The following is a 25,140-nucleotide window of genomic DNA, read 5'->3' on the forward strand; positions in this document are numbered from 1 at the left end:
GCTTTATTTGCTCATTGTTATTTGTAAGTTTTACCCATGTGGTGTGTTAACGGTAGTTAGTTCATTGTTATTGCTCTGTAGTACCCTTTTGTATGAATATACTATAGTTTACTTATCCTTTTACTTACCATTGACTTGTCCAGTTTATTGTTGGTATATATTTGGATTTCTTTCCACTTTGGGCTCTTACAAATAATACTGCTGTGAACATTCTTGTACATATCTTGATACATATAAAAAATATATTCTCCCTTTTTATTTAAAAACTTTTCAACCTATATAGAAAAGGTGAAATAATATTATGATGAATAACCATATACCCTTTACCTAGATTGACCCAGTGTTAACATTTTGCACGTTTGCTTTATGTTTCCTTCTCACTACATGATTTTTTTCCCTGAACCTTTTGAAAATAAGTACTTTAGCATCCCAAGAATCTCATAATTACCACATACCTAAATTTAACTTTATGAAAATAATAATATATTCAGTCTGTATTCAAACTGGAGTTCTTATTCTTCAGGATGTTTTGGTATTTTCAAATTCTTCAGGGTGTTTTCTGCTGTATTACTTGGGTATTTCTATACTTCAAAATCTTTAAGTAATATAAAATATGAATCTTACACCAGGGCCAGTCGTGGGGTGAGGGACTGGGGGAGGGATAGCATTAGGAGAAATACCCAGTGTAAATGATGAGTTGATGGGTGCAGCAAACCAACACGGTACATGTATACCTATGTATCAAACCTGCATGTTGTACACATGTACCCTAGAACTTAAAGCATAATAATAATAAAAATCTTTCTTATTTACCAATTTAAGCTTAAAATTTTCTGTGTACTACTATATAAGCAGGATTATGAATTTATCTGAAATTCCAAGATGTTTCACATTGAAAAAGGGGCTGCAGAGTAGTGAATGTTACATCATTATCATTAAAAATACCTTCAACATTATCTAAAATACCCAACAGATTTAGTGTGCTTTTCTAAAAAGCTAAACTTTTGATTTCTTTTGTATTCTATCATCTGTTAATACATAGTTGGAATATAGTTTGCCAAAAAGAGATAATATAAAAGAATAGAATTCTACTTCATACAAATTTCTATTTAATAGAAACTCTCATGTATTGGACAGGTGATATAAGAAAATAAGCCTTTTTTCCTATTATTCATGTGTTAGAATTCTTTTTTGGAAAAGGCGTAAACTTAATAACTTTTGTCTTAGCTTAAATTTAATGAATATTTAGTTTTCATTTTAACTATAGTTTTGACTATATTTCAAAATATTGTAAAAAGGTTTGGTATGTTTCCCAGCTAGCATAATTTTCTGTTGAGCACTTTAGTTGACAGTAGTATGCTGTATTTTTCCATGTAGTAATCAATGTGCTGTCTAGTTACTCTTTTAGAAAGACATATATATTTAATGTACTTTTATATGTTTATATTTTAAAAATACATATTACATATATTTAGCTGGCAGTTTCAATAGACCTGGATATATTACCTAGAATGGTAAGTAAGCTTACCATTCTGTGGTGCTAGAAACTTTCTCTACCATTATCTCAGGTCATCAAAAAACTTAAGAGGAACAGTATATATAAAAAATTGTTGGATGTGTAGTATATTTATTCCTCTGGGTATTTAAACCCAGGCCATTCAAACCAAAAGAGTTGCTTTGTACTTTTAGATAGATTATTTATCTTTTACTCTATGTGAATAAATCTCCAGTTATATACTTTATAACCTGTGGAGTGGTATGTGACAGCCTGCAAACTAATTGGGGGTTTGAGAGTTCTGGTGTTTGTTTTCTTGTGTCCACTTAGTACCATTAAGTCTCAGAAATCCTTTATGGGCATCTGCCAGGTTCACCAGCATTTCTCTGTTCACCGAGAAGAACTACTCAGTTTCCTTTGGAGACTACCAAGCAATGATTTGTAAAGTCAACCACTGGAGTCATTGCTTTTCATGAAAGATTTTTGCACCACAGGTAAAATATTCATGTTGCCAAAGCCTGCTTTTTTTCATCTGGCAATTATCTCATCAAAGCTGTTTCTGTATTTTCTGAGGGAAATTTTTGTAATGAAGGAGTTGATACAACTTCACTAGATCTTGCTTTTTCCCTGCTGTGGACATAGGAGTGATAAGCCTATTATCACTGGGTTTGTGTCGGCTTGCGTTGTTTCACTGTCAAGTCTTATTTTCACTATGGCTTTGGTGTAACGATTTATTTACTGTAGCCAACCTATGGAGTGTATTGGCCCTCTCGTGCCGTGAATTAATTGTCACTAAATGAATTCATGGCATGAGAATTCATCTCACCAAATATGTTTGCAATAACAACTCACTAAATACGTTTGCATTAAATACTTTAAAATGCATAGTGTCTGTACTGCATGGATTGATGTCTTCAATCTGTGAGGATTTTTACCCCTAATTTTTGACTTTACTTTTACTTTGGTGCAGCTGATTAACATTAGCTTGTATGATGAACCAGGAAGGGCTGGGAGGGCCAGCTTATTTTAGTTACTGTGACTGCATAAGAAATTACCCTAAAACTTAGTGGCATAAAATAACCATGTATTGTCCTCAGGGATTCCATGAGTCAGAGATTCACACACACCAAAAAACGCTTAATTTTGTTCCATTATGTGTCAGGCCTCAGCTGGAAGACTCAAAGGCTGGAGGCTAGAATCATTTGAAGGCTTATTCACTCACATGGCTGTTACCTGAAACCTTAGCTGAGGCTGAGGCACCTATATATGACCTCTTTATGTCCTGGACTTCTTCATAGAACAGTAGCTAGTTTCTTTCTTTTTTTTTTTTTTTTTTTTGAGATGTAGTTTCACTGTTGTTGCCCAGGCTGGAGTACAATGGCGCGATCTTGGCTCCCCACAACCTCCGCCTCCCAGGTTCAAGCAATTCTCCTGCCTCACCTTCCCTAGTAGCTAGGATTACAGGCATGTGCCACCACACCCAGCTAATTTTGTATTTTTAGTAGAGACAGGGTTTCTCCTTGTTGGTCAGACTGGTCTCGAACTCCGGTGATCCGCCTGTCTTCACCTCCCAAAGTGCTAGGATTACTGGCATGAGCCACCATGCCTGACCACAGTGGCTGGTTTCTAAGGGTGAGCATCTTTAGAGAGAGAGAGCCAGAGTGCAGCCATATTGCCTTTCCAATCTGGCCTTGGAAGTCATGTAATGTTACTTGTTCCATGTTCTATTTGTCAAGGTTGTCGCAGAGTTAAGTGAAAGGTTGTCACAGAGTTAAGTGAAAGGAAATAGACTGCATCCTGATAAAAAGTGGAGGATCATCATGTGGGATCAGAAATGTTGCTGTAGACTTACTGGGAAAATACAGTCTGCCAGTATGGCATCCTGGTGGAGGTGTCCATTTTGCCTCTTCCTCATCACTTACTGTACCCATCTTCCTACTTTTGTAGATACCCAGAAATTTCATCCCAGAACTGTCTGCTTTGCTTCTCAAGGGGTCGCTACCATATTTAAGGAGTCGGAGATGATGAAAGATGGGTTTAATTTTTATTACTTGCTCTTTATGTTTATTTAAATTATTTATCCAGGTGTGCCATACTTTTAAAAAAAATGTGTATGTGTATGTATGTGTGACACACACATCTGTCTTTTAAATTTGATTTATATGTTTTATTTTATAAATGTATGTATGTACATGTAATTGACTTATTCATTTACACAATTTTCAAAGCCATATAGTTTTATAGGTCTTGTGTTTGTAGAGCCTCACTGCCAGTTTTCTTACAGCTGAGTGAGAGGAAGGGATTGGAGAGCACTTCCCTATTCGCTATGTAGACTGTCTTATTTTGCAGGCTCCGTCTGTACAATACAGGCAGTATAAACTGCCTGTACAATCAGTACAGTACAAATTAATCAGCTACACATGAAGATCCTGATTCCAGAGTTGTCCTGGTTCATTTTCTTCAGAGAGTAAATCTCCAGTTCTCATGGTGATTGGCTGAAGGGGAGGGGAAGTGAGAGAAGTCATGTAGGGGCTGCTACTTGTGTAGAGTCTCAAACAACATTTTTTCAGTCCTGACCCCTGCCTTCTCTTTTTAAAAGATAATTTGTACCCCTATTTCTAGAGTTTGTGGGGTAAAGAACTTGCTCCTAGGCCTTTCTCACACTTAGCTTTCGTTTGGCTTTTTTTCTGTCACTTAAGTGAAGGTGACCACTTAAGTTGCTTTTCATTTTCCAAAATTTTCTTAGTGTAGTCTTTTCTTTCATTACTAACTGTGCCTACACTGTTACTTTAGTGTGCCTTCAGCAAACGTTTATGTTCAGCCTTCCTCCTTTTTAACCTTGATATCTCTCAAGTTGATTGTCAACAGTTCTCCTTGAAGGAGAATTTATTGAATACCAAACTTATAAAATCAGATGTTAAAATGGAATTTGTTATCTTTAGTACAAAAAGACATGATAATTTTGCCATCTTTTATAGTATATGAAAATTCCAACTTTATAGTGTATGATAGATTTTTAAAGCTTTTATCTATTTTGAAATCCTTTTTTTCCTAGGCTGTAATCATATGAAACACTAGAAAATTCTTTTATCATTCAAATTTATAGTTGAGCACAATTAAGGTGACCATATTTCTTGTTTTATTATTTCATTGTGTTGTGGTTTCATCAGGCATATATAGTTCTTGGGTCTTTTTTTTTTTTTTTTTCTTTTTCTTTTTAATACTTTAATTTCTGGGATACATGTGCCTGACCTTTCTCTCTGGCTGCCCTTAACATATTTTTCTTCGTTTCAACCTTGGTGAATCTGACGGTTACATGTCTTGGGTTTGCTCTTCTCAATAGTTACAGGTGTGTGGCATTATTTCTGGGCTTTCTGTTCTGTTCCATTGGTTTATATGTCTGTTTTTGTGCTAGTACCATACTGTTTTTGGTTACTGTAGCCCTGTAGTATAGTTTGAAGTCAGGTAGTGTGATGCCTCCAGATTTGTTCTTTTTGCTTAGGATTGCCTTGACTATTTGGTTTCTTCTTTGGCTTCATACGAATTTTAAAATAGTTTTCTCTAGTTCTTTGAAGAATGTCAATGATAGTTTAATAGAAATAGCATTGAATCTATAAATTGCTTTGGGTAGTATGACCCTTTTAACGATGTTGAGTCTTCCTATCCATAAGCATGGAATGTTTTTCCATTTGTTAGTGTCCTCTCTGATGTCTTTGAGCAGTTGTTTGTAGTTCTCCTCGTAGAGATCTTTAACTTCCCTAGTTGTGTTCCTAGACATTCTATTCTTTTTGTGGCAGTTGTGAATGGGAGTTCATTCCTGATTTGGCTCTTGGCTTGACTCTTGTTGGTGTATAGGAATGCTTGTGATTTTTGCACATTGATTTTGTTTCCTGAGACTTTACTGAAATTGTTTATCAGCTTAAGAAGCTTTCGGGCTGAGACTATGGGGTTTTCTAGGTATAGGATCATGTCATCTACAAACAGGGATAGTTGACTTCCTCTCTTCCTGTTCAGATACTATTTTTTTTTCTCTCCCTTGCCTGATTGCTCTGATCAGAACTTCCAATACTATATTGAATAGGAGTGGTAAGCAAGAGCCTCCTTGTCTACACATATATTTACATCACCCCTAAGTCGGTTTTTATTGACTGCTTTGGCTCTTGATTATCAGTCACTTTCCCCTGCTTTACACATCTGCTAATTGTTGTTGTATATTGAACATTGTGAGTGAAATGTAGAGTAATGGACAGCATACTATGGCCATAGGCCAAATCCAGCCTCCTGGCTGTTATTGCATGGCCTATAGCTAAGAATGACTTTTTACATTTTTAAAGGTTACTGTTTTTGCGATGTTGCCCAGGCTGGTCTTGAACTCCTGGCCTCAAGCAGTCCTCCCACCTCGGTTTCCCAGAGCGCTGAGATTACAGCTATGAGCCACCATACCCAGCCTCTGTTTGTTTTCAAAGAGAATGTACAACAGAGACTATGTGTCCTAAAAGCCTAAAAATATTTACTTTCTGGCCCTTTATAGGAAAGGTTTGGACCCCTATTTGTTGGAGCTCTGGATTATTATGTTCCTCTAAATAGTAGTGAATTATATTATGGCAGGCAGTTAAATAGCCAGCAGATCACTTTGATCTTACGGAGGTTAGTTTTAAGCTTTTTAAGGTAGGTCTGTTTCACCTTTGTTCTTACTCCTAGGACACAGTTTGTCTAGGGTCTCAACTAAGTGACCAAGGTGTTCATCAAGATATCTCTCCTCTGAGCCTGGACCACATCTTCTCAGAACTGCACAACCTCTGAAATCTCTGTTTAGTTAACAGCTATTTTCTCCTAGAGATTCTAACCCTGTGTATGCACATCCTATGAAGCAAATAAGGACCATAGGGGAATTTTGTGTGTATTTTTATAGCTTTTTTTCTTTGACTTTCTCCGTTCTAATAACCTATCTCCAAAACCCTGGCATCTTAGCAACCCCAAACATTAATTTTAGTTTTCTTATCCTAAAGACGGCCCCTGTCAGCTTGGGCTTTGTTTCTCCACCGTATGTTTTGGCAGGTGCCCCCAAGGAGAAAGCCAGTGTGAGACTTGATTCATCTGCCCTTGTCTCCCAAGGATCATAGCCCTGTGTTGGTTGGTATCTGTTGCTTGTAAATGTTACATACATGTTCTATTTGGTCTATATTTGGTCTGGTTTTTATAGATGTTTATAACAGGAGAGTATTCCAATACCAGCTACTCTTTATGATTAGAACCCCAAATCCTCATTATTTTAAAATATGAAAATGTATCTCATTATGTAATCAGTGAATTTTGATTTGAAACATTTAACATGTTACTTGCTGTATTTTCTGATTCATTGTTTGCTTGACCCAGATAGTTGAGCAAAATAGGACTTAGATCTCAGTTAATAATAGTAAATATATGCATCTTATAATATTGAAATGGCCCTTGCTTTCCAAAGATGGAACCCTGAACAGCTGGGCTACTGGATTTGATATTTTAGAAGATTTCATCTGCCACATTTGAGATTCACCTTCGCACGAGTTGATCTGGGCATAACCGTTGTCAGAGAAGCTTCTTTCCTTGGCTGATAAATTATTAATGCTTAATTATTTAACTTTTTTTGTTGTTTACATATCTAGCATTAAAACTGTTTCATAAATATTTTAACCTATACCCATTTTTTCTCTACTGTACTCACAGTGTGTAAGGAATACTTGACTGTTGTTTTTTGTTTTGTTTTATTTAGAGACAGTGTCTTGCTCTGTCTTCCAGGATGGAATGTCGTAGTATCATCATAGTTTAATGCAACCTTGAACTCCTGGGCTCAAGGGAATCCTCCCACCTCAGCTTCCCAAGTTGCTGGGACTACGGCCATGTGCCACCATGACCAGCTAATTTAAAAAATGTTTTAGAGATGAAGTCTCACTGTGCTGTTCAGGCTGGTCTCGAACTCCTGGCTTCAAGTGATCCTCCCACCTCGACCTCCCACACTGCTGGAGTTACAGGCATGAGCCATAGTGCCTGGCCTACTTGGCTCTTAAATGTGCTGCCTTTTGACTTATTTCATATTCTTGAAGGGAATAATCATGTAAATATTTTTACCATCATAGTGCTTTGTATATCTCTCCTGAAGCTTATTTAATGGCATGCCCATCTGAGATAGATGTGATCTGTTCTTTGGGAAAGGGTGTATGACATAGCTCTGTTTTCTTGCTAGTACTTGCAAAAAGAAGCTTTTGATATTCATTGGAATGGAGTTGGTGAGCATAGAAAGAGTTACAGTTATCACATAAGGAAGCTACCTGACTCACTCTCTGCCACCTCACTGCTTCCCCTGGGTAATTGTCTGTCCTGATTCCCATGTGGATTCGAGAATCCCCCAGGGAAGCCCTGGTGCCCAGTCTGGCTCTTTGCCCAGATGCTGGTGTTGGTGTTGATGTTGATGGATGTGCTCTGCTGATCATAATACTCTAGAGAAGAAATTGCATCTTATCTTCGAACCCACCATTCATAATGTTTATTCCTAACTCAAATTGGATAGTTCAATATCTGTATATCAGGAATTTGGTTTCATAATAAAGTTAATATCCATTTATTTGAGTCTTTGTCCTTATTTAACATTCTTTTCAATAATTAGACTTAATAATTATGCTTCCAAATGTTTAAAATAAAACAAAGCTGGACTTGCATATGTATGTATACTTTACATATATATATACACAGCTTTACATACACACACATGTGTGCGATCGCGGCTCACTACAACCTCTGCCTCCCGGGTTCAAACAATTCTCCTGCCTCAGCCTCCCAACTGGCTGGGACTACAGGCGCCCGCCACCACGCCCAGCTAAGTTTTGTATTTTTACTAGGGACAGGGTTTCATCATGTTGGCCAGGATAGTTCTGATCTCTTGACCTCGTGATCTGCCCAACTGGGCCTCCTAAAGTGCTGAGATTACAGGCGTGAGCTACCGCTCCCAGCCTCAATAATTTTTAATGTATCAGTTTGGTTTCCATAAAGAAAAGTGACAGCTGTACTATGTGAGGAATTAGTATTATCATACATTTTTTTTTGAATGTGCAGACATTTCCTTTTGATGATTCATTTGATTTGTTTATGATAAACTTCAGAGCTCGTAGTTTTGGCTTTCTTTTGCAATTATTTAATTTTTTCATGTAAAATTTGGATGTTGATAGGCACTTGATACATTAAATAGGTACTTAATTTTAGCACTAGGTTTAATTTACAACTTTGGATTCACTACATTTTTTGATATCACTTATTTTGAGTCACTGTGAGATGACTTTCATTTTTCTTCATCAAGAATATCTTGTGTGGGATGTGTGCTAGTTCTTTATATCCTTCATTTTTGAAAATGTCTAAGTTTTACCCTAGACTTAATTGATAGTTTGGGTAGAGAATTTCAAATTGGAAATAATTTCTCAGAGTTTTGAAAATATTGCCTTCTATTAATATTGCTGATGAGGAGTGTGATACTATTCCAATTCCTGATTGTTTATGTATGACATATTGTTTGTAGACGTTTAAAACATGTTTTCCTTTTCACATTTCTTTTTGCTTAAATTTCATGTAGATCGTGCATGAAATCCACCGGCTTGCAATATGACACTCTTTTGCTTTCCACTATGCCTGACGTCCCTAGATTTGAAGCCACTTCAGTTTGTCTTAGAATATTTCAGGGGAGGTGTGGGATTAAGAACTGAGGGACACAACTGTTCCCTACATGAATTTTCAACCTTCCTTTCCCATTTTTAGCCTCATGCCTCATCTTGCTGTTTCTCACACTTATCCTCCAATGTTTGAGCCTTTCTGTGTATTTGATTAGCTTCCTGTTGGAATCTCTCTCTGCAGGTATTTGGTGTTTAGCTCTGCTGTCTCTGCCACATGCTTTCTGTCTTCCACAGTGTATTAGTATCCCTCTTTTTTTTGTTTGTTTTCTTTTTGGAGATGGAGTCTCGTTCTGTCGCCCAGGCTGAAGTGCAGTGGCGCGATCTCAGCTCACTGCAACCTCTGCCTCCCGGGTTCAAGCGATTCTCCTGCCTCAGCCTCCCGAGTAGCTGGGACTACAGGCATGTGCCACAATGCCCAGCTAATTTTTATATTTTTAGTAGAGACAGGGTTTCACTATGTTGGCCAGGTTGATCTCGATCTCCTGATCTTGTAATCCACCTGCCTCAGCCTCCCAAAGTGCTGGGATCACAGGTGTGAGCCACTGCACCCGGCCTGTGTGTCAGTATCTCTTTAGCCGATATCTTCTCTACTTTTGTTGTTCTTGTAGTTTTAGTACATTCCTTCTTTTTTTTCCCCTCAAATTAATGGGCTTTCAGGAATGAGTAAAAGGTAAACACATTTTCATTCCATCATATTTAACCGTAGGTTTAAGCCTTTTTGAACAGTAAGTTATAAATTATTTTTCCTTTAGAAGAATAACAACAATGGATGGTGGTTTGCCATGACATTTGAAATCGCATTGTTGTATTTTAATTAAAATCAAGTTTTTATTTTTGAAGTTTGCCTCTCCCCACATTTCTATTTTACATGTGTTTGGGGGGACTATAACAAGAGTCATCTTAACCAGTTTGTAATCAAGCACCTAAATATTGCAGTCTTATCTCAACCTTTATTCTTTTACTGTAACTGCTTCCTCAGTGATTATCTAGTTAAGAAATTCATCAGTTTATCAAGGCTCATTTTGTTTGACCTCTGGGAGCTTTAAAAACTGTTACTGTTCATTGTTTCAAGGAAAGCTCTCTTCTGGATGATCACATTCTGAATATGCTTCATCTGTTTCTTACATACCAGTATTCCTTGAGGATTTAGTATTGTCTTTTGTATCTTTTCTCTTTCAGTTATTTCCTGGTTGCTGAAGATTGTGGTGTCTGTTATCTCTAGTCTGGATATCTTTCCACAACTCAAACTCGATGTCTGCTAAATATTTCAGTGGTAGTTTTAAAATCTTTGAAATATTTCTTACTGAGAGAGAGAGGCTGTATTCCCTTTACTTGAACCTTAGTGAGCCTGTGTGAGTGCCATTTTCTCCCAGCAGAATCTGTGGAAAGAGATGTTGCATGACTTCCCTCGCTAGCTTAGAAAAGACCCTTCAGCTTCTGCTGTTATTTTATGGCAGACTCTTGAAGAACTTTTAGCTGCCCTATAAGAAGTCTGGCTCCCCTGAGGCCACCATGTGGAGACTCTGTGGAAAGACAACATGGTGTAACTATATCTTTTTGATATGTTGTCTTTTCATATTCATTTAGTTCAGAATATTGTCCAAATTCTCTCTAGACTTCCTACTTGCCCCATGCATTATTTATAGTATGTTGTTTAGTTTTCAAGTAGTTGAGAATTTTCCATATATCTTAATGCTTAATGATTTCTATTTTAATTCTATTATGGCTAGAGAACATACTTTGTATGATTTCAGTTCTTTTAAATTTGATAAGGTTTGTTTTAAGGGCCAGGAATATGACATATATTGGTGAATATTCCATGTGCACTTTAACAGGATGTCTATTCTACTCTTTTTGTGGGGGGTTGTGGTGGAAAGGGGCTAGAAATATCGGTTAGGTTAAGTTGGTTGGTTGTGGTTTTATTTTTATGTTTAAAAAAAATTGAGACATTCTGTGCTGCCCAGGTTGGTCTCCAACTCCTGGGCTTAAGCAGACCTCCCACCTCAGGCTCCCAAGTAGCAGGGATTGTAGGCACACAGTAGTGTTTTTATGTCCTTGCTGCTTTTCTTTTAATTTTGTTCTATCAATTGTTGAGAGAGTAGCATTGAAGTCTTCAAGTGTAATTGTGCCTTTATGTATTTCTTTCAGTTATATTATTTTTATCTTTTGTATTTTGGAGCTCTGTTGTTAGATACCCATTTGGGACTGTGATTTTCTTTTTGGTGACGTGACTCTTTTATTAGTATGTAAGGAGTTGAATATAAACATTTTTTCCTTTGAGATAGAGTCTGGCTCTGTCTCCCAGGCTGGAGTGCAGTGGTGCGATCTCGGCTCACTGCAACCTGCGCCTCCCAGGTTCGAGCAGTTCTCCTGCCTCAGCCTCCTGAGTAGCTGGGATTACAGGCATGTGCCACCACACCTGGCTAATTTTTGCATTTTTAGTAGAAACGGGGTTTCACCATGTTGGCCAGGCTGGTCTCAATTTCCTGACCTCAAGTGGTCGGCTGGCCTTGGCCTTCCAAAGTGCTGGGATTAGAGGTGTGAGCCACCGTGCCTGGCCAAATATAAGCATTTTTAAGCCATATTAAAACAAAGCAAGTTTTTCTTTGGTAGTTGTATAGGATCTTTCCTACGCACATACTTATTTCTATAAACTGAATAACTTCTCCCAGCTTCTCAACTTGTGGAAATTATCTTGTTTTTCAATGTGTTGTCCATCTGTCAACTTGCTTAACCGAGATATGCTTTAGTTTTAATAATTTTGAATAATATTTAGAGTATGTTTCTGTAGAAACAGCTTTTTTTATATATCCAGATTAATATTACCATGATTTTACTGGGATATGGCCTTAAGTTTAGTCATAGGTTTGTATTAGTATCTATCAAGTAATAATAATGTGTGTGTGTATTTCCACAGAGTTTTCACTTTTCACATTTGTTTGATTCTTGTCAGTAACAATGTGGTGGGGCAGTTACCTCTTTTTTACAGACAGAGAAATCAAATCCAGGGATTTTGTGGCTTGCCCATAGCCACATGCTAAGTAGCAGAGCCAAGACCAGAATCGAGGCCTTTTTTTTTTTTTTTGAGATGGAGTCTTGCTCTGTAGCCCAGGCTGGAGTGTGCTGGTGTGATCTCGGCTCACTGCAGCCTTCACCTCCTAGGTTCAAGCAGTTCTCCTGTCTCAGCCTCCCGAGTAGCTAGGATTACAGATGCCAGCCACCACACCTGGCTAATTTGTGTATTTTTAGTAGAGACAGGGTTTCACCATGTTGGGCAGGTTGGTCTCGAACTCCCGACCTCAAGAGATGCACCCACCTTGGCCTGCCAAAGTGCTTGGATTACAGGGGTGAGCCACCGCGCTCTGCCAGTCCAAGCCCTTTGACCCTTCCAACTGGTGTTTTTATTTCCCACAACGTCCGCTATAGATTGGGTGGCCTTCGGTTTCATCTGTGTGCCTCATTGTGAAGAGTGACACAGATTTAAAAATTAAAGTTATGGCCGTGAAAGACTAAAGATAATAGTCTGTAGTACTGTTTTTCTTGTCTTTTGTTGAACATAAGAATATAATAGTAAGTTATCAACAAAGGTTTATTAGAAGTTCAGATTGCTGCTTTTCCACCTCAATTTTATAGGTCTGTGTTGGGACCCAGGTGTGTATGTATTAAAGAAGTACACAAGATAGTTCTGATGCACATACTCTCTGGCCTTACAGAGAAACACAGTTGGGAGAGATGGAGACTGCCTTGGCCTCATTAACATTCTATAATTAGCCATGTATTTATAGAACACATTTTCCTGTTTGTTCATTGCATATATTAAGTGGGACAGAATCAAAATCCACGTTAAAACCTAGCTGCACTACACTTATTTTTCTCCTCATGCAGTAGGATTTTCTGTTTAGTGTTTTTCTACAGCTGAATGAGAAAATAATCTGTACAAGGATAGTGTTTAGCAAGAGCTTTTGAGCCCTTACCGGAAACTATAAACTCTTAAAGGAACTGTAAACTCTAAAGCAATGATTCCTAAGTGGGGCAGACTTTGCCCCTCCCCAACTCAATCCCCAGGGGACATTTGGCAATGTCCGTAGACATTTTTGGTTGTCACAGTTGGATGATGGGTGCTACTGGCCTCTAGTGGCTAGAAGCCAAGGATGCTGCTAAACTGCTTACAATACACAGTACAATCCCTCCCCATCCCCCGCAATAGAGAGTGATCCTAATACAAAATATTAACAGTGTCAAAGTTGAAAAACTGTGCTTCAAGGTTGATACTCAATAAAATAGTTTTGATGAGTACATTAATTTTTAAAATAATCTTAGGTGAGTGTGGTTGCTCACACTTGTAATCCCAGTGCTTTGGGAGGCCGAGACAGAAGGATTGCTTGAGGCCAGGAGTTCAAGACTAGTTAGGGCAACATAGCAAGACCCCTTCTCTACAAAAATAAAACATAAAATTTGCCAGGCATGGTGGCATGCACCTGTAGTTCTAACTACTTGGTAGGCTGAGGCAGAAGGATTGCTTGGGCCAGGAGTTTGAGGTTACAGTGAAGTGTGATTGTGTCTCTGTACTCCAACCTGGACAACAGAGTGAGACCCTATCTCTAAAAATAAAATAAAATGAGATAGTTTTTTAGCTGCAGTTTTGATCTAACTAGGCGTTTCTTCTTCAGAAAGTGGAGTCAAGTGATTTTGTTTGGTCCATAGCCGTCCCCTATACATACACATTTGCTTCCTAAGTTGATAGTGTGCGTTGTGAGAATACTTGATGAGGGTTGCTTGAAGATATTAATCACACAGTGGATAAAAAGGTATAACTGCATCACCAAACCACCCTGTGGTGGGGAAATCTATTTGGGTTTAGCCTTTAAAGGAAGGCAAAGAGGGAAAGTAGAATGTTTCAAAGTACTAATTTTGAAGTAGGGCGCATTTAAAATACAAAGTAAAATTTGCAAGTTTTGTGTGCATCAGCATTACATGAGAGTCCCCATTGGGCTGTTTACTTGCTAATTTTCCTTGGTCAAACATAAACTTCTTCCCAGTCTGAATGAATGTGAACTAGTATTTTATTGAGGATTTTGGCAGTGCATATGGACCAGAAATAACTTTTTATTAGAAGTATAGCGTATATACAATAAGGAACAAATCTTAAATGTAAGACAAGAATTTATAAGGTGAAATCTCCTGATAATAGAATGTACCAGTACTTCAGATACATCCGTTATGCTTCCTTACGGTTATTATTTGTCCCTTGCCTAAAGTAGTCACTATTCTGAGGTCTGTCATTACAGTCTAGTTTTTATTTGTTTTTGAATGTTACTGAGTTAAACTATATGAGATGGTGTTTTTATAGGTTGTAATTATAAGCAATTTCATATATATAGTTCAACCTAAGTATTTTTTCCCCATTGCTGTATAATATTTCATTTATGGTAGCTAGTGTCAATAGATGGCCCCCTACACATACACTTGATACTCACACCATTGTAAAGTCCCTCACCCCTTGAATCTTGGCTGGCTTCTAAGTGACTCACTTTTAACTCTGACAGTAGAGTTACCCTTTGTGGCTCCCAGTCATAAGAAGCCTTGCAGCTTCCAATTGGGTCTCCTTAGAACACACACTCTTGGGGACAGTACATTTTAGACTTCAGCTGTCATGCTGTGAGATGTTCTCACCATATGGAGAAGCCATATGTCAGTGCTCTGATGATTAGCTCCAACTGACCTCCCAGCCAACAGTCAGCATCAGTTGCTAGCCATATGAGCGAGGCATCTTGTATGTCAGATTCAGTCAAACTTCTGATGACTTTACTACCTGCTGTCTAACTGTAGCCACAAGTGAGAACCGCCATGTGGGCCCAGTCAACCCATAGAACCATGAGTAATATTAATATTTGTTTGCTTTATGTCTGTGTATTTGTCTTAGCATTGTGGTGTATTTGCTGCATAGCAATGTATAATGAGACATCATTGCATGAATATACCAAAATGTGTGCAGTTTACTGTTGGTGGACCCTTGATTTGTACACTTTGGACCTACTATGAATACTATAGCTCTAAACAGTCTTACAATACATATATTGGTGAATATATTCATATACTTCTGTTGGGCAGTTATCTAAGAGTGGAAATGCTGAGTCAGCTTTAGGAGACACTGTGAAACAGTTTTCCAGAGTGGCTGTAGGTATGTATGCTCCAGCAGTTTATGAGACTACATTTGTCCCACATCTTCAACAACACCTTATATTTTAAAATTTTAGCCATTCTGTTGCTTATGTTATGGTATTTCATTGTGGTTTTACCTTCTGTTAGTGAATTTTCCCAGCATCTTTTCACTTTCTTTTCCCAACATCTTTTCACTTTCTTTTTTACATAAGTAGAAGGCTCTACAATAAAAAGTATAGGATAGTAAATGCTAGGTGATAGGAATTTTTATCTCCATTATAATCTTTTGGGACCACCACAGTATATGCAGTTTATCATTGACTGAAAAGCAGTAAATGAGGCACATGACTATACTGAAAGCTTTCCCCTGAAACTGGAAACAAGATAAGAATGTCCACTATCCACCACCCTTTATTCATTGTGTTTTTGGGTTTTTCTTCCCATGTATTTGTTGATCATTTAGGTTTCCAATTCTTATCTCACTCTTTCTGTGGTTTGCCCGTGATTTTTGTTTCTCCTACTATGAGGGATTTGTCCATTTCTTCTTTTAGGACTGTCAGCTTTTTATATTGTGTGTGTGTGTGTGTGTTTTTTTTTTTAATAGTTTTATTGAGATGTGATTCACATTAAAGTGGATTATTCACCCATTAAAAGTGTATGGTTCAATGTTTTTTATATATCACAGAATTAATTTTTAAAAACTGTCGTAAAATACATGTAATGAAATTTACCACTTTAGCCATTTTTGTGTATAAAATTCAGTGGTATCAATTAAGTTCACAATGTTGTATAATCTTTCATGTCTGTTTCTAACTTTTTGATTTTGCCAAACGGAAACTCTAGCCATGTGGCAGTAGTTCCCCATGATTCTCTCCCCTCAGCTCCTGTTAACTTCTAATCTTTGTTTCTCTGTGAATTTTCCTAGTTTAGATATTGCTTATAAGTAGAATCATACAATATATGTCTTATTGTGTTTGGCTTATTTCACTTAGTTTAACGTTTTCAAGGTAGCATGTAGCATGTATCAGAAGTTTCACTTTTTCTTTTCACTCCAGAATAATGTTTTATTGTATGGATGTACCACATTTTGTTTATCTGTTCATCTGCTGACAGACACTTGGGTTGTTTCTACCTTTTATTTATGTGATTAATGTTGCAAACATTGGCATACAAGTATCTGTTCAAGTCTTTTTTTTTTCAATTCTTCAGAGTCTATGCCTAGGAGGAGAATTTCTGGATCACATGATAATTCTGTGTTTAACTTTTGAGAAACTGCCAAGCTGTTTTACACGGTGGCTGCACCATTTTAAATTCCCACCAGCAATATACCAGGGTACCTATTTATACATATAATTACCAACATGGTTATTTTCCAGGTTTTTTTTTTAATAGCCATCTTAGCAGGTGTCAGGTGGTTACATTGTAACCATTGTAGGTTACACTGTTTTTGAGACTGCAGTCATGTACTGCATAATAATGTTTCGTAGGCCATAGTCACAAAGGTGTATTCCTATATTTTCCTCCAAGATTTTGTAGTTCTAGCTATTAATTTTAGGTCCAAACTTCATTTGGAGTTAATTTTCTATATGGTATGAGGTAGGGGTCCAATTCATTCTTTTGTATGTGGATATCTTTTTGTCTCAACACCATTTGTTGAAATGATAATTAATATGGTTTGAATCTGTGTACCCGCCCAAATCTCATGTCAGATTGTAATCCCCAGTGTTGGAGGTGGGGCCTGGTGGGAGGTGATTGGATCGTAATGGTGGTTTCTCATGAATGGCTTAGCACCACTTCTCTTGGTATTGTCCTCGCAATAGTGAGTTCTCAAGTTACCTGGTATAGCACCTCTACCCTCTCTCTATATATATTTATTTTTTGAGACAAATCTCACTCTGTCACCCAGGCTGGAGTGCAGTGGCGTGGTCTTGGCTCACTGCAACCTCAGCCTCCCAGGTTCTAGCAGTTCTCCTGCCTCAGCCTCCAGAGTAGCAGCCTCCAGATTATAGGCGCCCGTCACCATGCCCGGCTAATTTTTGTATTTTTAGTAGAGACAGGGTTTCACCATGTTGGCAAGCTGGTCTCGAGCTCCTGACCTCAAGTGAGCCACCTGCCTTGGCCTCCCAAAGTGCTGGGATTACAGACATGAGCCACCATGCCTGGCTTACCCTCTCTCTCCTGCACCTGCTTCTGCCGCGTGAGAAACCTTGCTTTCTCTTTGCCTTCCACTATGATTGTAAGTTTCCTGAGGCCTCCCCAGAAGCTAAGCAGATGCCAGCATCATGCTTCCTGTACAGCCTGTGGAACTGTGAGCCAGTAAAACTTTTCTTTATAGATTACCCAGTCTCAGATATTTCTTTGTAGCAATATGAGAACAGACTAATACAATAATTCAGCAGTACCCAGACTGTTTGGCACCAGGGACTGGTTTCAAGGAAGACAGTTTTTCCATGAACCAGGGGGTGGCAGTAGGGCGTGATTTGGGGATGAAGCAGTTGTACCTGAGATCTGGCTTTAGATTCGTATAAGGATTCTGCAACCTAGATCCCTTTCATGCACAGTTCACAGTAGGGTTCAAGCTCCTATGAGAATGTAATGCTACCACTGATTTGAGGAGGTGGAGCTTAGACAGTAATGCTTGCTAGCTCAACACTCACCTGCCCATCGCTTACCTCCTGTTTTGTGGCCTGGTTCTTAACAGGCCATGGGTTGATACTGGTTCATGACCTAGGGGTTGGGGACACCTACAATAACTCATTCTCACTTGAATGGTCTTGGCATTCTTGTTACAAATCAACAATAAATGGAATAATTTATTTTTGGACTCTCTATTCTTTTTTATTCCAATGTGTACGCTTATAGACGCATCACATTGTCTTGATTTTTTATAGGTTTGTAGAAACTTTTATAGGTCTGTGAAATCAGGAAGTGTGAGTTCTCCAACATTCTTTTTAAATATTATTTTGGTGCATACACATTTAGGATTGCTATGTCTTATTGGTGGATTGGCCCTTTGGTCAGTGTATAATAATTCTTTGTCCCTATTAAACTCTTTAGCTCTGAAATCTTATTTTATTTGAAATTATAGGCACATCTTTCTTTTGATTAATGTTTGCATGGTGAATCATTTTCATCATTTACTTTCAATCTACCTATATCATTATATTTTGAGTTTCTTTGAGACAACATATATCTGGGTCATGTTTTATATATACACTCTGCCAATATTTGAGTCCTGGTTGAAATTTGAATTCCTACAGAGAGGACTTTTATTTACTTCTGCAAGTAACCTGTTGGCATCATCATACCAAAACCACTTGAAGTTTCTTTTTTCACTTGGGTTTTCTGACTACATCATAGTAAGGTCTGAACAGACAGACAAGTTTTAATTTTATTTTTTAAGTTTTTTTGTTTTGTTTTTCTTTGCCATTCTGTGTGGCATGATTGTTTTGTTGCTTTTACTCTGTGAGAATAGCTCATATAAAGCTTGTGGGTCTCTTATTGTATATCCATCCTGAATAGACCTTAATATCACTTTTGATTCCCATATATATATATATATTCTGTGATCAAAATCGAAGGTAGAAAACTTAAGAACTAGAAACTGACCTTAACAGTTCTTACTCGGTAGGCTCCCTGGTTTCACTTTGCTTTGGATCTTTGTTTCTACCTTTTTTCCATGCTAACTCAGTAACAGACTAAAATAAAAAGTTTTGAAAATAATTTATCTAGCAATTTTATTGTATATGAGAGGAGTTTTCTATAATACATAATCTCCTGTACTGTCTATCAAAAATAGGAGTCATTTTTTTGGTGTCTTTATTTGCACAGAATGTTTTCATTTTAATATAGTCAGATTTATTGCCTTGTTTTCTTTATTGTCATACCTTGGGATCTTTTTCTGAGAAAGTTTCTCCTATTTTGAAAATATAAGGGTATTCTCACATAATATCTTTCAGAAATTTTATAATTGTGCTTTAAATTTATACTGAATTTTTCTGTATGATGTGAAGTAAGAATCAACTTTTTTTTTTTTATCGATTTTTCAATTTGATTTCCCCCCTAAATTAAGGAGATACTTGTATATCTTTTTCTCCTTATTCTGTTAATGTTGGTAATTGCATATACTGCATTTGCAGTACTGAATTTTCCATGAAATTCTTGTACCTTTTTTTACTGTGATGCAAAATCAGTTCGCTAATATTTTATTTGAGGTTTTTGCATCTCTGTTCCTACATGTGATTTGCCTTTATACATTTTTTTACTCACATTCCCTTTTGAATTAGAATCATAAGACTAACTAGGTAACATTCCCTGCCTTCCCATTCTTTGGAATAGTTTAAGTAAACTGGAGATTATTTGCTCTTTGAAGGTTAGAATTTCACAGGTTTGATGAAAGCTTTCAATGTCAGATGATTTTTATGTGTGACCTACAGGTTTTTCTTTAATGGTTATAGGTCTAAGTGCTCTATCATTCTGTTCCCCTTTTTTATTCTGATCTGTTTGTTTAATTTGCTTCTTTCACTTCCTTCATTGTTCTTATCTAGTCTTGTCAGAAGTTTGTCTGTTGTTAATCTTTTTAATCCATCTTTAAGTAATCTTGTGGTGTGGTGCAGTTTGGGTTTTGATTGTTTTATTCTTTCCATGTGGCTGTCTAGTTGGCTTATTGTGATCTCATTGAAAAAGACCTTCCTTTCCCGTGCTCTTCAGTACACTTTGTTATAAATAACATTTGTGTAGGTCAGTTTTCTGGGCCGTTTTTCTAATGGTCTTTTGGTGTATTTTCATGCCAATCCATCTTGTCTTAATTATTTTAGCTTAATAATTAAGCAAGTTTTTATATTGGATAGAGCAGATACTTTTGTATCTTTAATACTTTTAATCATTTAAGTTTGTAATCTCTATAGTTCTAATTATTTGATGTCTTAAAGGGATGTGATTGAGTCCTGCTAACTCTTATTAATACATTGATTACTCTTGTGTCTTATAATTTTGTGTTACGACCTGGTCATCAGGTAAGTGTTAGCTCTGTGAATCATCTTCAGTTGGAGTTAAGGATGTGTTCCTGAAGATGTTTTGTTTTTACCTTGGACTAATTTTTTTTTTGTTTTTAAATCACAGTGTTTTACCTTTGAGGTTTTGTAAACAGTAGATAATGTAAAATCAAACTTCACACCCATGTGAGACTTTCCTTCTTCATTCCAGATCCCATGGGGAGGCAGAAAAGCTTAACTTGTTCTCATCCTGGGCTTATGGGAGGATTTTTTTTTCCCCTCCTAGTCTACCTTTCATTGAGGAATGTTGCTATCCAGACTCTCGGCTTTCACTGGGAAACACTTAGTTCTGTATCTCACCTTATTTAGGCTCACGGCCTGCACATTTTTCCACCTGTTTGTGATAAACCAAAATTGCTCGGTTATTTTTTCTCCTCTCTTTTTTACAGTGCCCACCTGTTTTCTGATTGATACATAATACTTGTACATATTTATGGGTATATGTGATATGGGGTGCATGTTACATGCATAGAATGTGTAATGATTAAGTCAGTGTTTAGAGTATTCATCACCTTGAGTATTTATCATTTCTGTGTGCTGGGAACATTTCAAATTCTCTTTTCTAGGTATTTTGAAATATATAATACTTGTTTTGCACTGTGGTCACCCTACTTTATTGAGGAACATTAGTATTTCTTCCATCTATTTGTTTGTACCCATCAGACAACCTCTCATCACCTCTCCCCCAAATTCACACACCTTTCCCATGGCTTAGTTTTTAAGAAACCTGGCCATGACAACCCTAGCACAGTTATACCCAACTTCTATTTTTCCTTTCTGCACACTGGAGTTTTCTTTTCAGCTTAGCTATGTAATTAAAAGGGTATTTATTAATATTATCCAGCATGTTTTAACTATTTTGTTGCTGAGATTTCTAGATTATCTAGTCTGCCATATTGCTGGAAAAGGAAGTTGGTATTTTAAAATAAGCTATACAAAGCAATTGTATATTGTTGGCTGAAAGAATTTCCCCCTTCAGGTGGGAGTACTAAATATAATACCCTTCCATTGTTGACACAGTTGAAAACTGTGTCTTTAAAGCAAAGTATTGCATAGTGGCTCTAAGCATGGACTTTGAAGCTTGATAATCTGGGGTAGAGTGTAAGTCCTGCCACTCATTACCTGAATGATTTTTACTAGTCTGTGTAATCTCCCTGTGCCTCAGTTTTTCATCTTTAGAATCTTAATAGTACCTATCTCATAGGGTTGTTTTCATGATTGAATGAGTTAATCCATATACATTGAACAACAGTGTCTGGCAATAGTAAGCAGTGAATAAGTTTAGCTATTACTATTGTTGTTGTTACTAACTTCATTAGATATAACTCTTACTTAGAGCTCTTATCCTATATGGGAAACATTTTCCACTGACTTCCATATAGACAGCATTTTTCATTTTCAACGATAGAGTCCATACTTTATGTTTGGAGTACTGTATTGTTTGGTCTCCCTTCTTCCTGTTTTATAAAGGAGCTCAGGGCAGAAAAAGGAGTCTATTGTCACTTCCTTAAGCCACTACTAAATTTTAAGTTATCCATCAGTAAGTAAGCTTTTTCTTATCAAAATCAGTATGTTTATGTTATCTCCTTTTTTCGAGACAGAGTCTCACTCTGTCACCCAGGCTGGAGTGCAGTGGCACAATCTCAGCTCACTACAATGTTCGTCCTCCAGGTTCAAGCAGTTCTCTTGCCTCAGCCTCCTGAGTAGCTGAGATTAGAGGTGCCTGCTACCGCGCCTGGCTAATTTTTGTACTTTTACTAAAGATGGGTTTCACCATCTTGGCCAGGCTGGTCTTGAACTTCTGACCTCGTGATCCACCCACCTTGGCCTCCCAAAGTGCTGGGCTTACAGGCATGAGCCACTGCGCCTGGCCGTTTATGTTATCTCGAAGTTTCTGCTTTCTCTTGCTAACCACTGCTCCAAATGAAGATGTATTCCTATGATGGATTCTTCGTTCAGTGAGGTGATCAGTCTATATGCTCTATAAGGATCTGAAGGATTTCAGTCACTGTTAAGAGTCTTTGGACTAAACATTATGGAACTAGCTGGTTCTTACAGCCTTTCTTTCTTACTGACCTGCCTAACCTATTAAATAATTTTATGTTTTTTCTCATATGGAAAATAGTCCTTCTGTCCATCTTGAGGAGAGCATCTTTAGAAATATGGAAGGAACTGGCCAGGCACGGTGGCTCACACCTGTAATGCCAGCACTCTGGGAGGCTGAGGCGGGTGGATCACGAGGTCAGGAGATTAAGACCATCCTGGCTGACACGGTGAAACCCCGTCTCTTCTAAAAATACAAAAAATTAGCTGGGCATGGTGGCGGGCGCCTGTAGTCCCAGCTACTCAAGAGGCTGAGACAGGAGAATGGCGTGAACCCGGGAGGTGGAGGTTGCAGTGAGCTGAGATCGCACCACTGCACTACGGCCTGAGCGACAGAGCGAGACTCCGTCTCAAAAAAAAAAAAAAAAAAAAAATGGAACCTCAGAGAGATCACTATACTAGTTGTTTTTAGACACTTAAAAATAAGGGATCCTTTTTTTCTTTCCAGTGAAGATTCGCATAAGTGCACACACCACTATATACATGGAGACTTTATATATGTACGATGAATCCAGTTTGTTGTTACAGTTAAAGCTAGGAGCCCAAATTTGGCTGCCTTAGATTTTTCTTCCTCAGTAACTCAGCCCGAGACATTCATGGAGCCTTAAACGTTACACAGTAGAACTCTGGAACTACTGATCAGGTCTTTCTTGTAGTTTAGGGTTAATGAAACTGGCCTGTGTAGCAAGAAATTTTGCCTGTAGCAAGAAAAATTCACCCAAGACTACTAACTAGCCACATAAGAACTCTGCCTTAGTGATGGCAGTGGCAGCCTGTCTGGAGCGGCCGCTGCAAAGACACCAACTGCAGTGGGGGACGCTCAGTCGGGGCTGTGCCCTCCACGGAGCCTGCCAGAGCTGGGAACAGGTGGGAGTCCTGCCCCCTTTCCAAGTTGGCAGGGTGGGAAACCTGCCCTTCTGGGGGCAACTGCAGCTGCTCAGCCACGGCTGCAGACCTGGGCATCCCTGTGCTCTCGGTGGTCCAGGAAGCCCCTCAGCCCCTGCAGGCTTAGAAGTACCTGCTCCCGCTGCCTGGCCTCTCCTCGCTCCCAGCGCCTGCTCCAATTTCCAAAGTTGAGGCCGAGGCCAATCCCAGGCGCCTGGCTGGGTGTGTGTGCGCGCAGGGTGGTGCTAACACACCAGTCCCCTTCTGCCTCAACCCCCTCTGCACTTTGGGCGCTGATGAGCACAGGAGGGAGGCCTGTCGGGGGCTGAGGGTGGCTCCGCACCGGCCTGCAGGCAACCCTCAGCTCCAGCAGCCTGGGCACAGTGGACGAAATGATTGATGGTGGCAGGAGGCTGACCGGCTCCTGAGCGTAAAGGGGAAGGTCCCCGGTGAAGCCCCACCTTCAAGCCAGGGATGATCTGAAGCATGGGGGCTGAGCTGTCAATTCCAAATTGAGTCCACAGCCCAGAGGGGGATAACTTAAAGTGCTTTTTCTGGACCCACCAATGGCCACCCATGGACCAAATAGCGTGCACTTCCTCCCTTCTGAAGTCCCTAAAAACAGCCTGATTCACACAGATGTTGGGACTTTACCAGCTGTAGAAAGGAGCTACCCACTTTGCATCAGGTCTCCTCGACTCTTCAGGACAATCTGTGGAAAGGAGCTACCCATCAGGAGACTCCTCTCCACTGAGGGCTGGACACTTGTTGGGTCTACCTGCCTGTGGAAAGGAGCTACCAACTGTAGATCTCCTCTCTACTGAGAGCTGAACACTTGTCTGGACGACCTGCCTGCGGAAAGGATCCACCCGCTGTGGGTCTCCTGAGAGCTATTCTGTCGTTCCGTGAACTCCTCTCTGCCTTGCTCACCCTCCAGTTGTTGACATACCTCATTCTTCCTGCATGGAGGACAAGAACTCAGGACCCGCTGAGTGGCAGTACTGAGAGAACTATAACACAAACAGGGCTAAAACACGCCACCTGCTCGCCATGTTGTGGGCAAAGAGGAGAGAAGAGCTGCAGCCCTTGGGGGAACCCCAGGTCTAGGGTACCCTTTTAATTACATAGCTAAGCTGAAAAGAAACCCAGACCTGTAACACCCTCTTTGGGGCTCTTCTGTTGCTGGCATCTCCAGGCTTCCAGGCACCAGCGTGTTCCCCCTATCTAGATTCAGGTGCCCGCATTGGAAGTCTCGTGTGTTACATCTGGTCCAGCCACAGCCTTGCGTGGAGCTGGCACCTATGCCAGTGCCTGGAGCTGCCTGCCCTGCCGTAGCAGCAGGTGTGCCTGGCTGTGCGCAGTGCTCACTCGACCCTGTGCTCACTCGACCATACACCCCTCGCTACTCCGCGCCTGACTCGCCCTTGGCAGGTGTGGAAGCGCCAACCAAGCTTCCTTCCAGTAGGAAGTATGACGGGAAAACAGGAAGGCCATGTAATTCAGACTAATAGAAGAAGTGGGTTTCGATGGAGACCTCAAAGAGAAAATGTGAACGCCTTTTTTGAAAATACTTTTTTTTTTTCCTTTTTATATCATCTTGTATTTTTCTTCAATGGGTGATTTCTGGTTCTATTATTTGTTTGCTTTTTATTTCCAACTTTTATTGTAAGTTCAGGGGTAGCCTGCCAGGCCAAGTGGGCAGAACAGGCCCAGTGGGTGCGAGCAGTACTCAGGCAGAAGGCGC

At 39.0% G+C, this 25,140-nt stretch overlaps 1 protein-coding gene across 2 annotated transcripts in view; it reads left to right on the plus strand.

Annotated features, from left to right (window-relative positions):
- The window catches only part of PTPN4 (protein tyrosine phosphatase, non-receptor type 4 (megakaryocyte)), a 230,060-nt gene that overhangs the window by 58,345 nt on the left and 146,575 nt on the right, over positions 1-25,140 (plus strand). The gene's annotated exons all lie outside the window — the stretch shown is intronic.

The sequence above is a fragment of the Colobus angolensis genome, unplaced genomic scaffold (assembly GCF_000951035.1).
Source record: "Colobus angolensis palliatus isolate OR3802 unplaced genomic scaffold, Cang.pa_1.0 Scaffold20, whole genome shotgun sequence".
Classification (NCBI taxonomy): Eukaryota; Metazoa; Chordata; class Mammalia; order Primates; family Cercopithecidae; genus Colobus; species Colobus angolensis.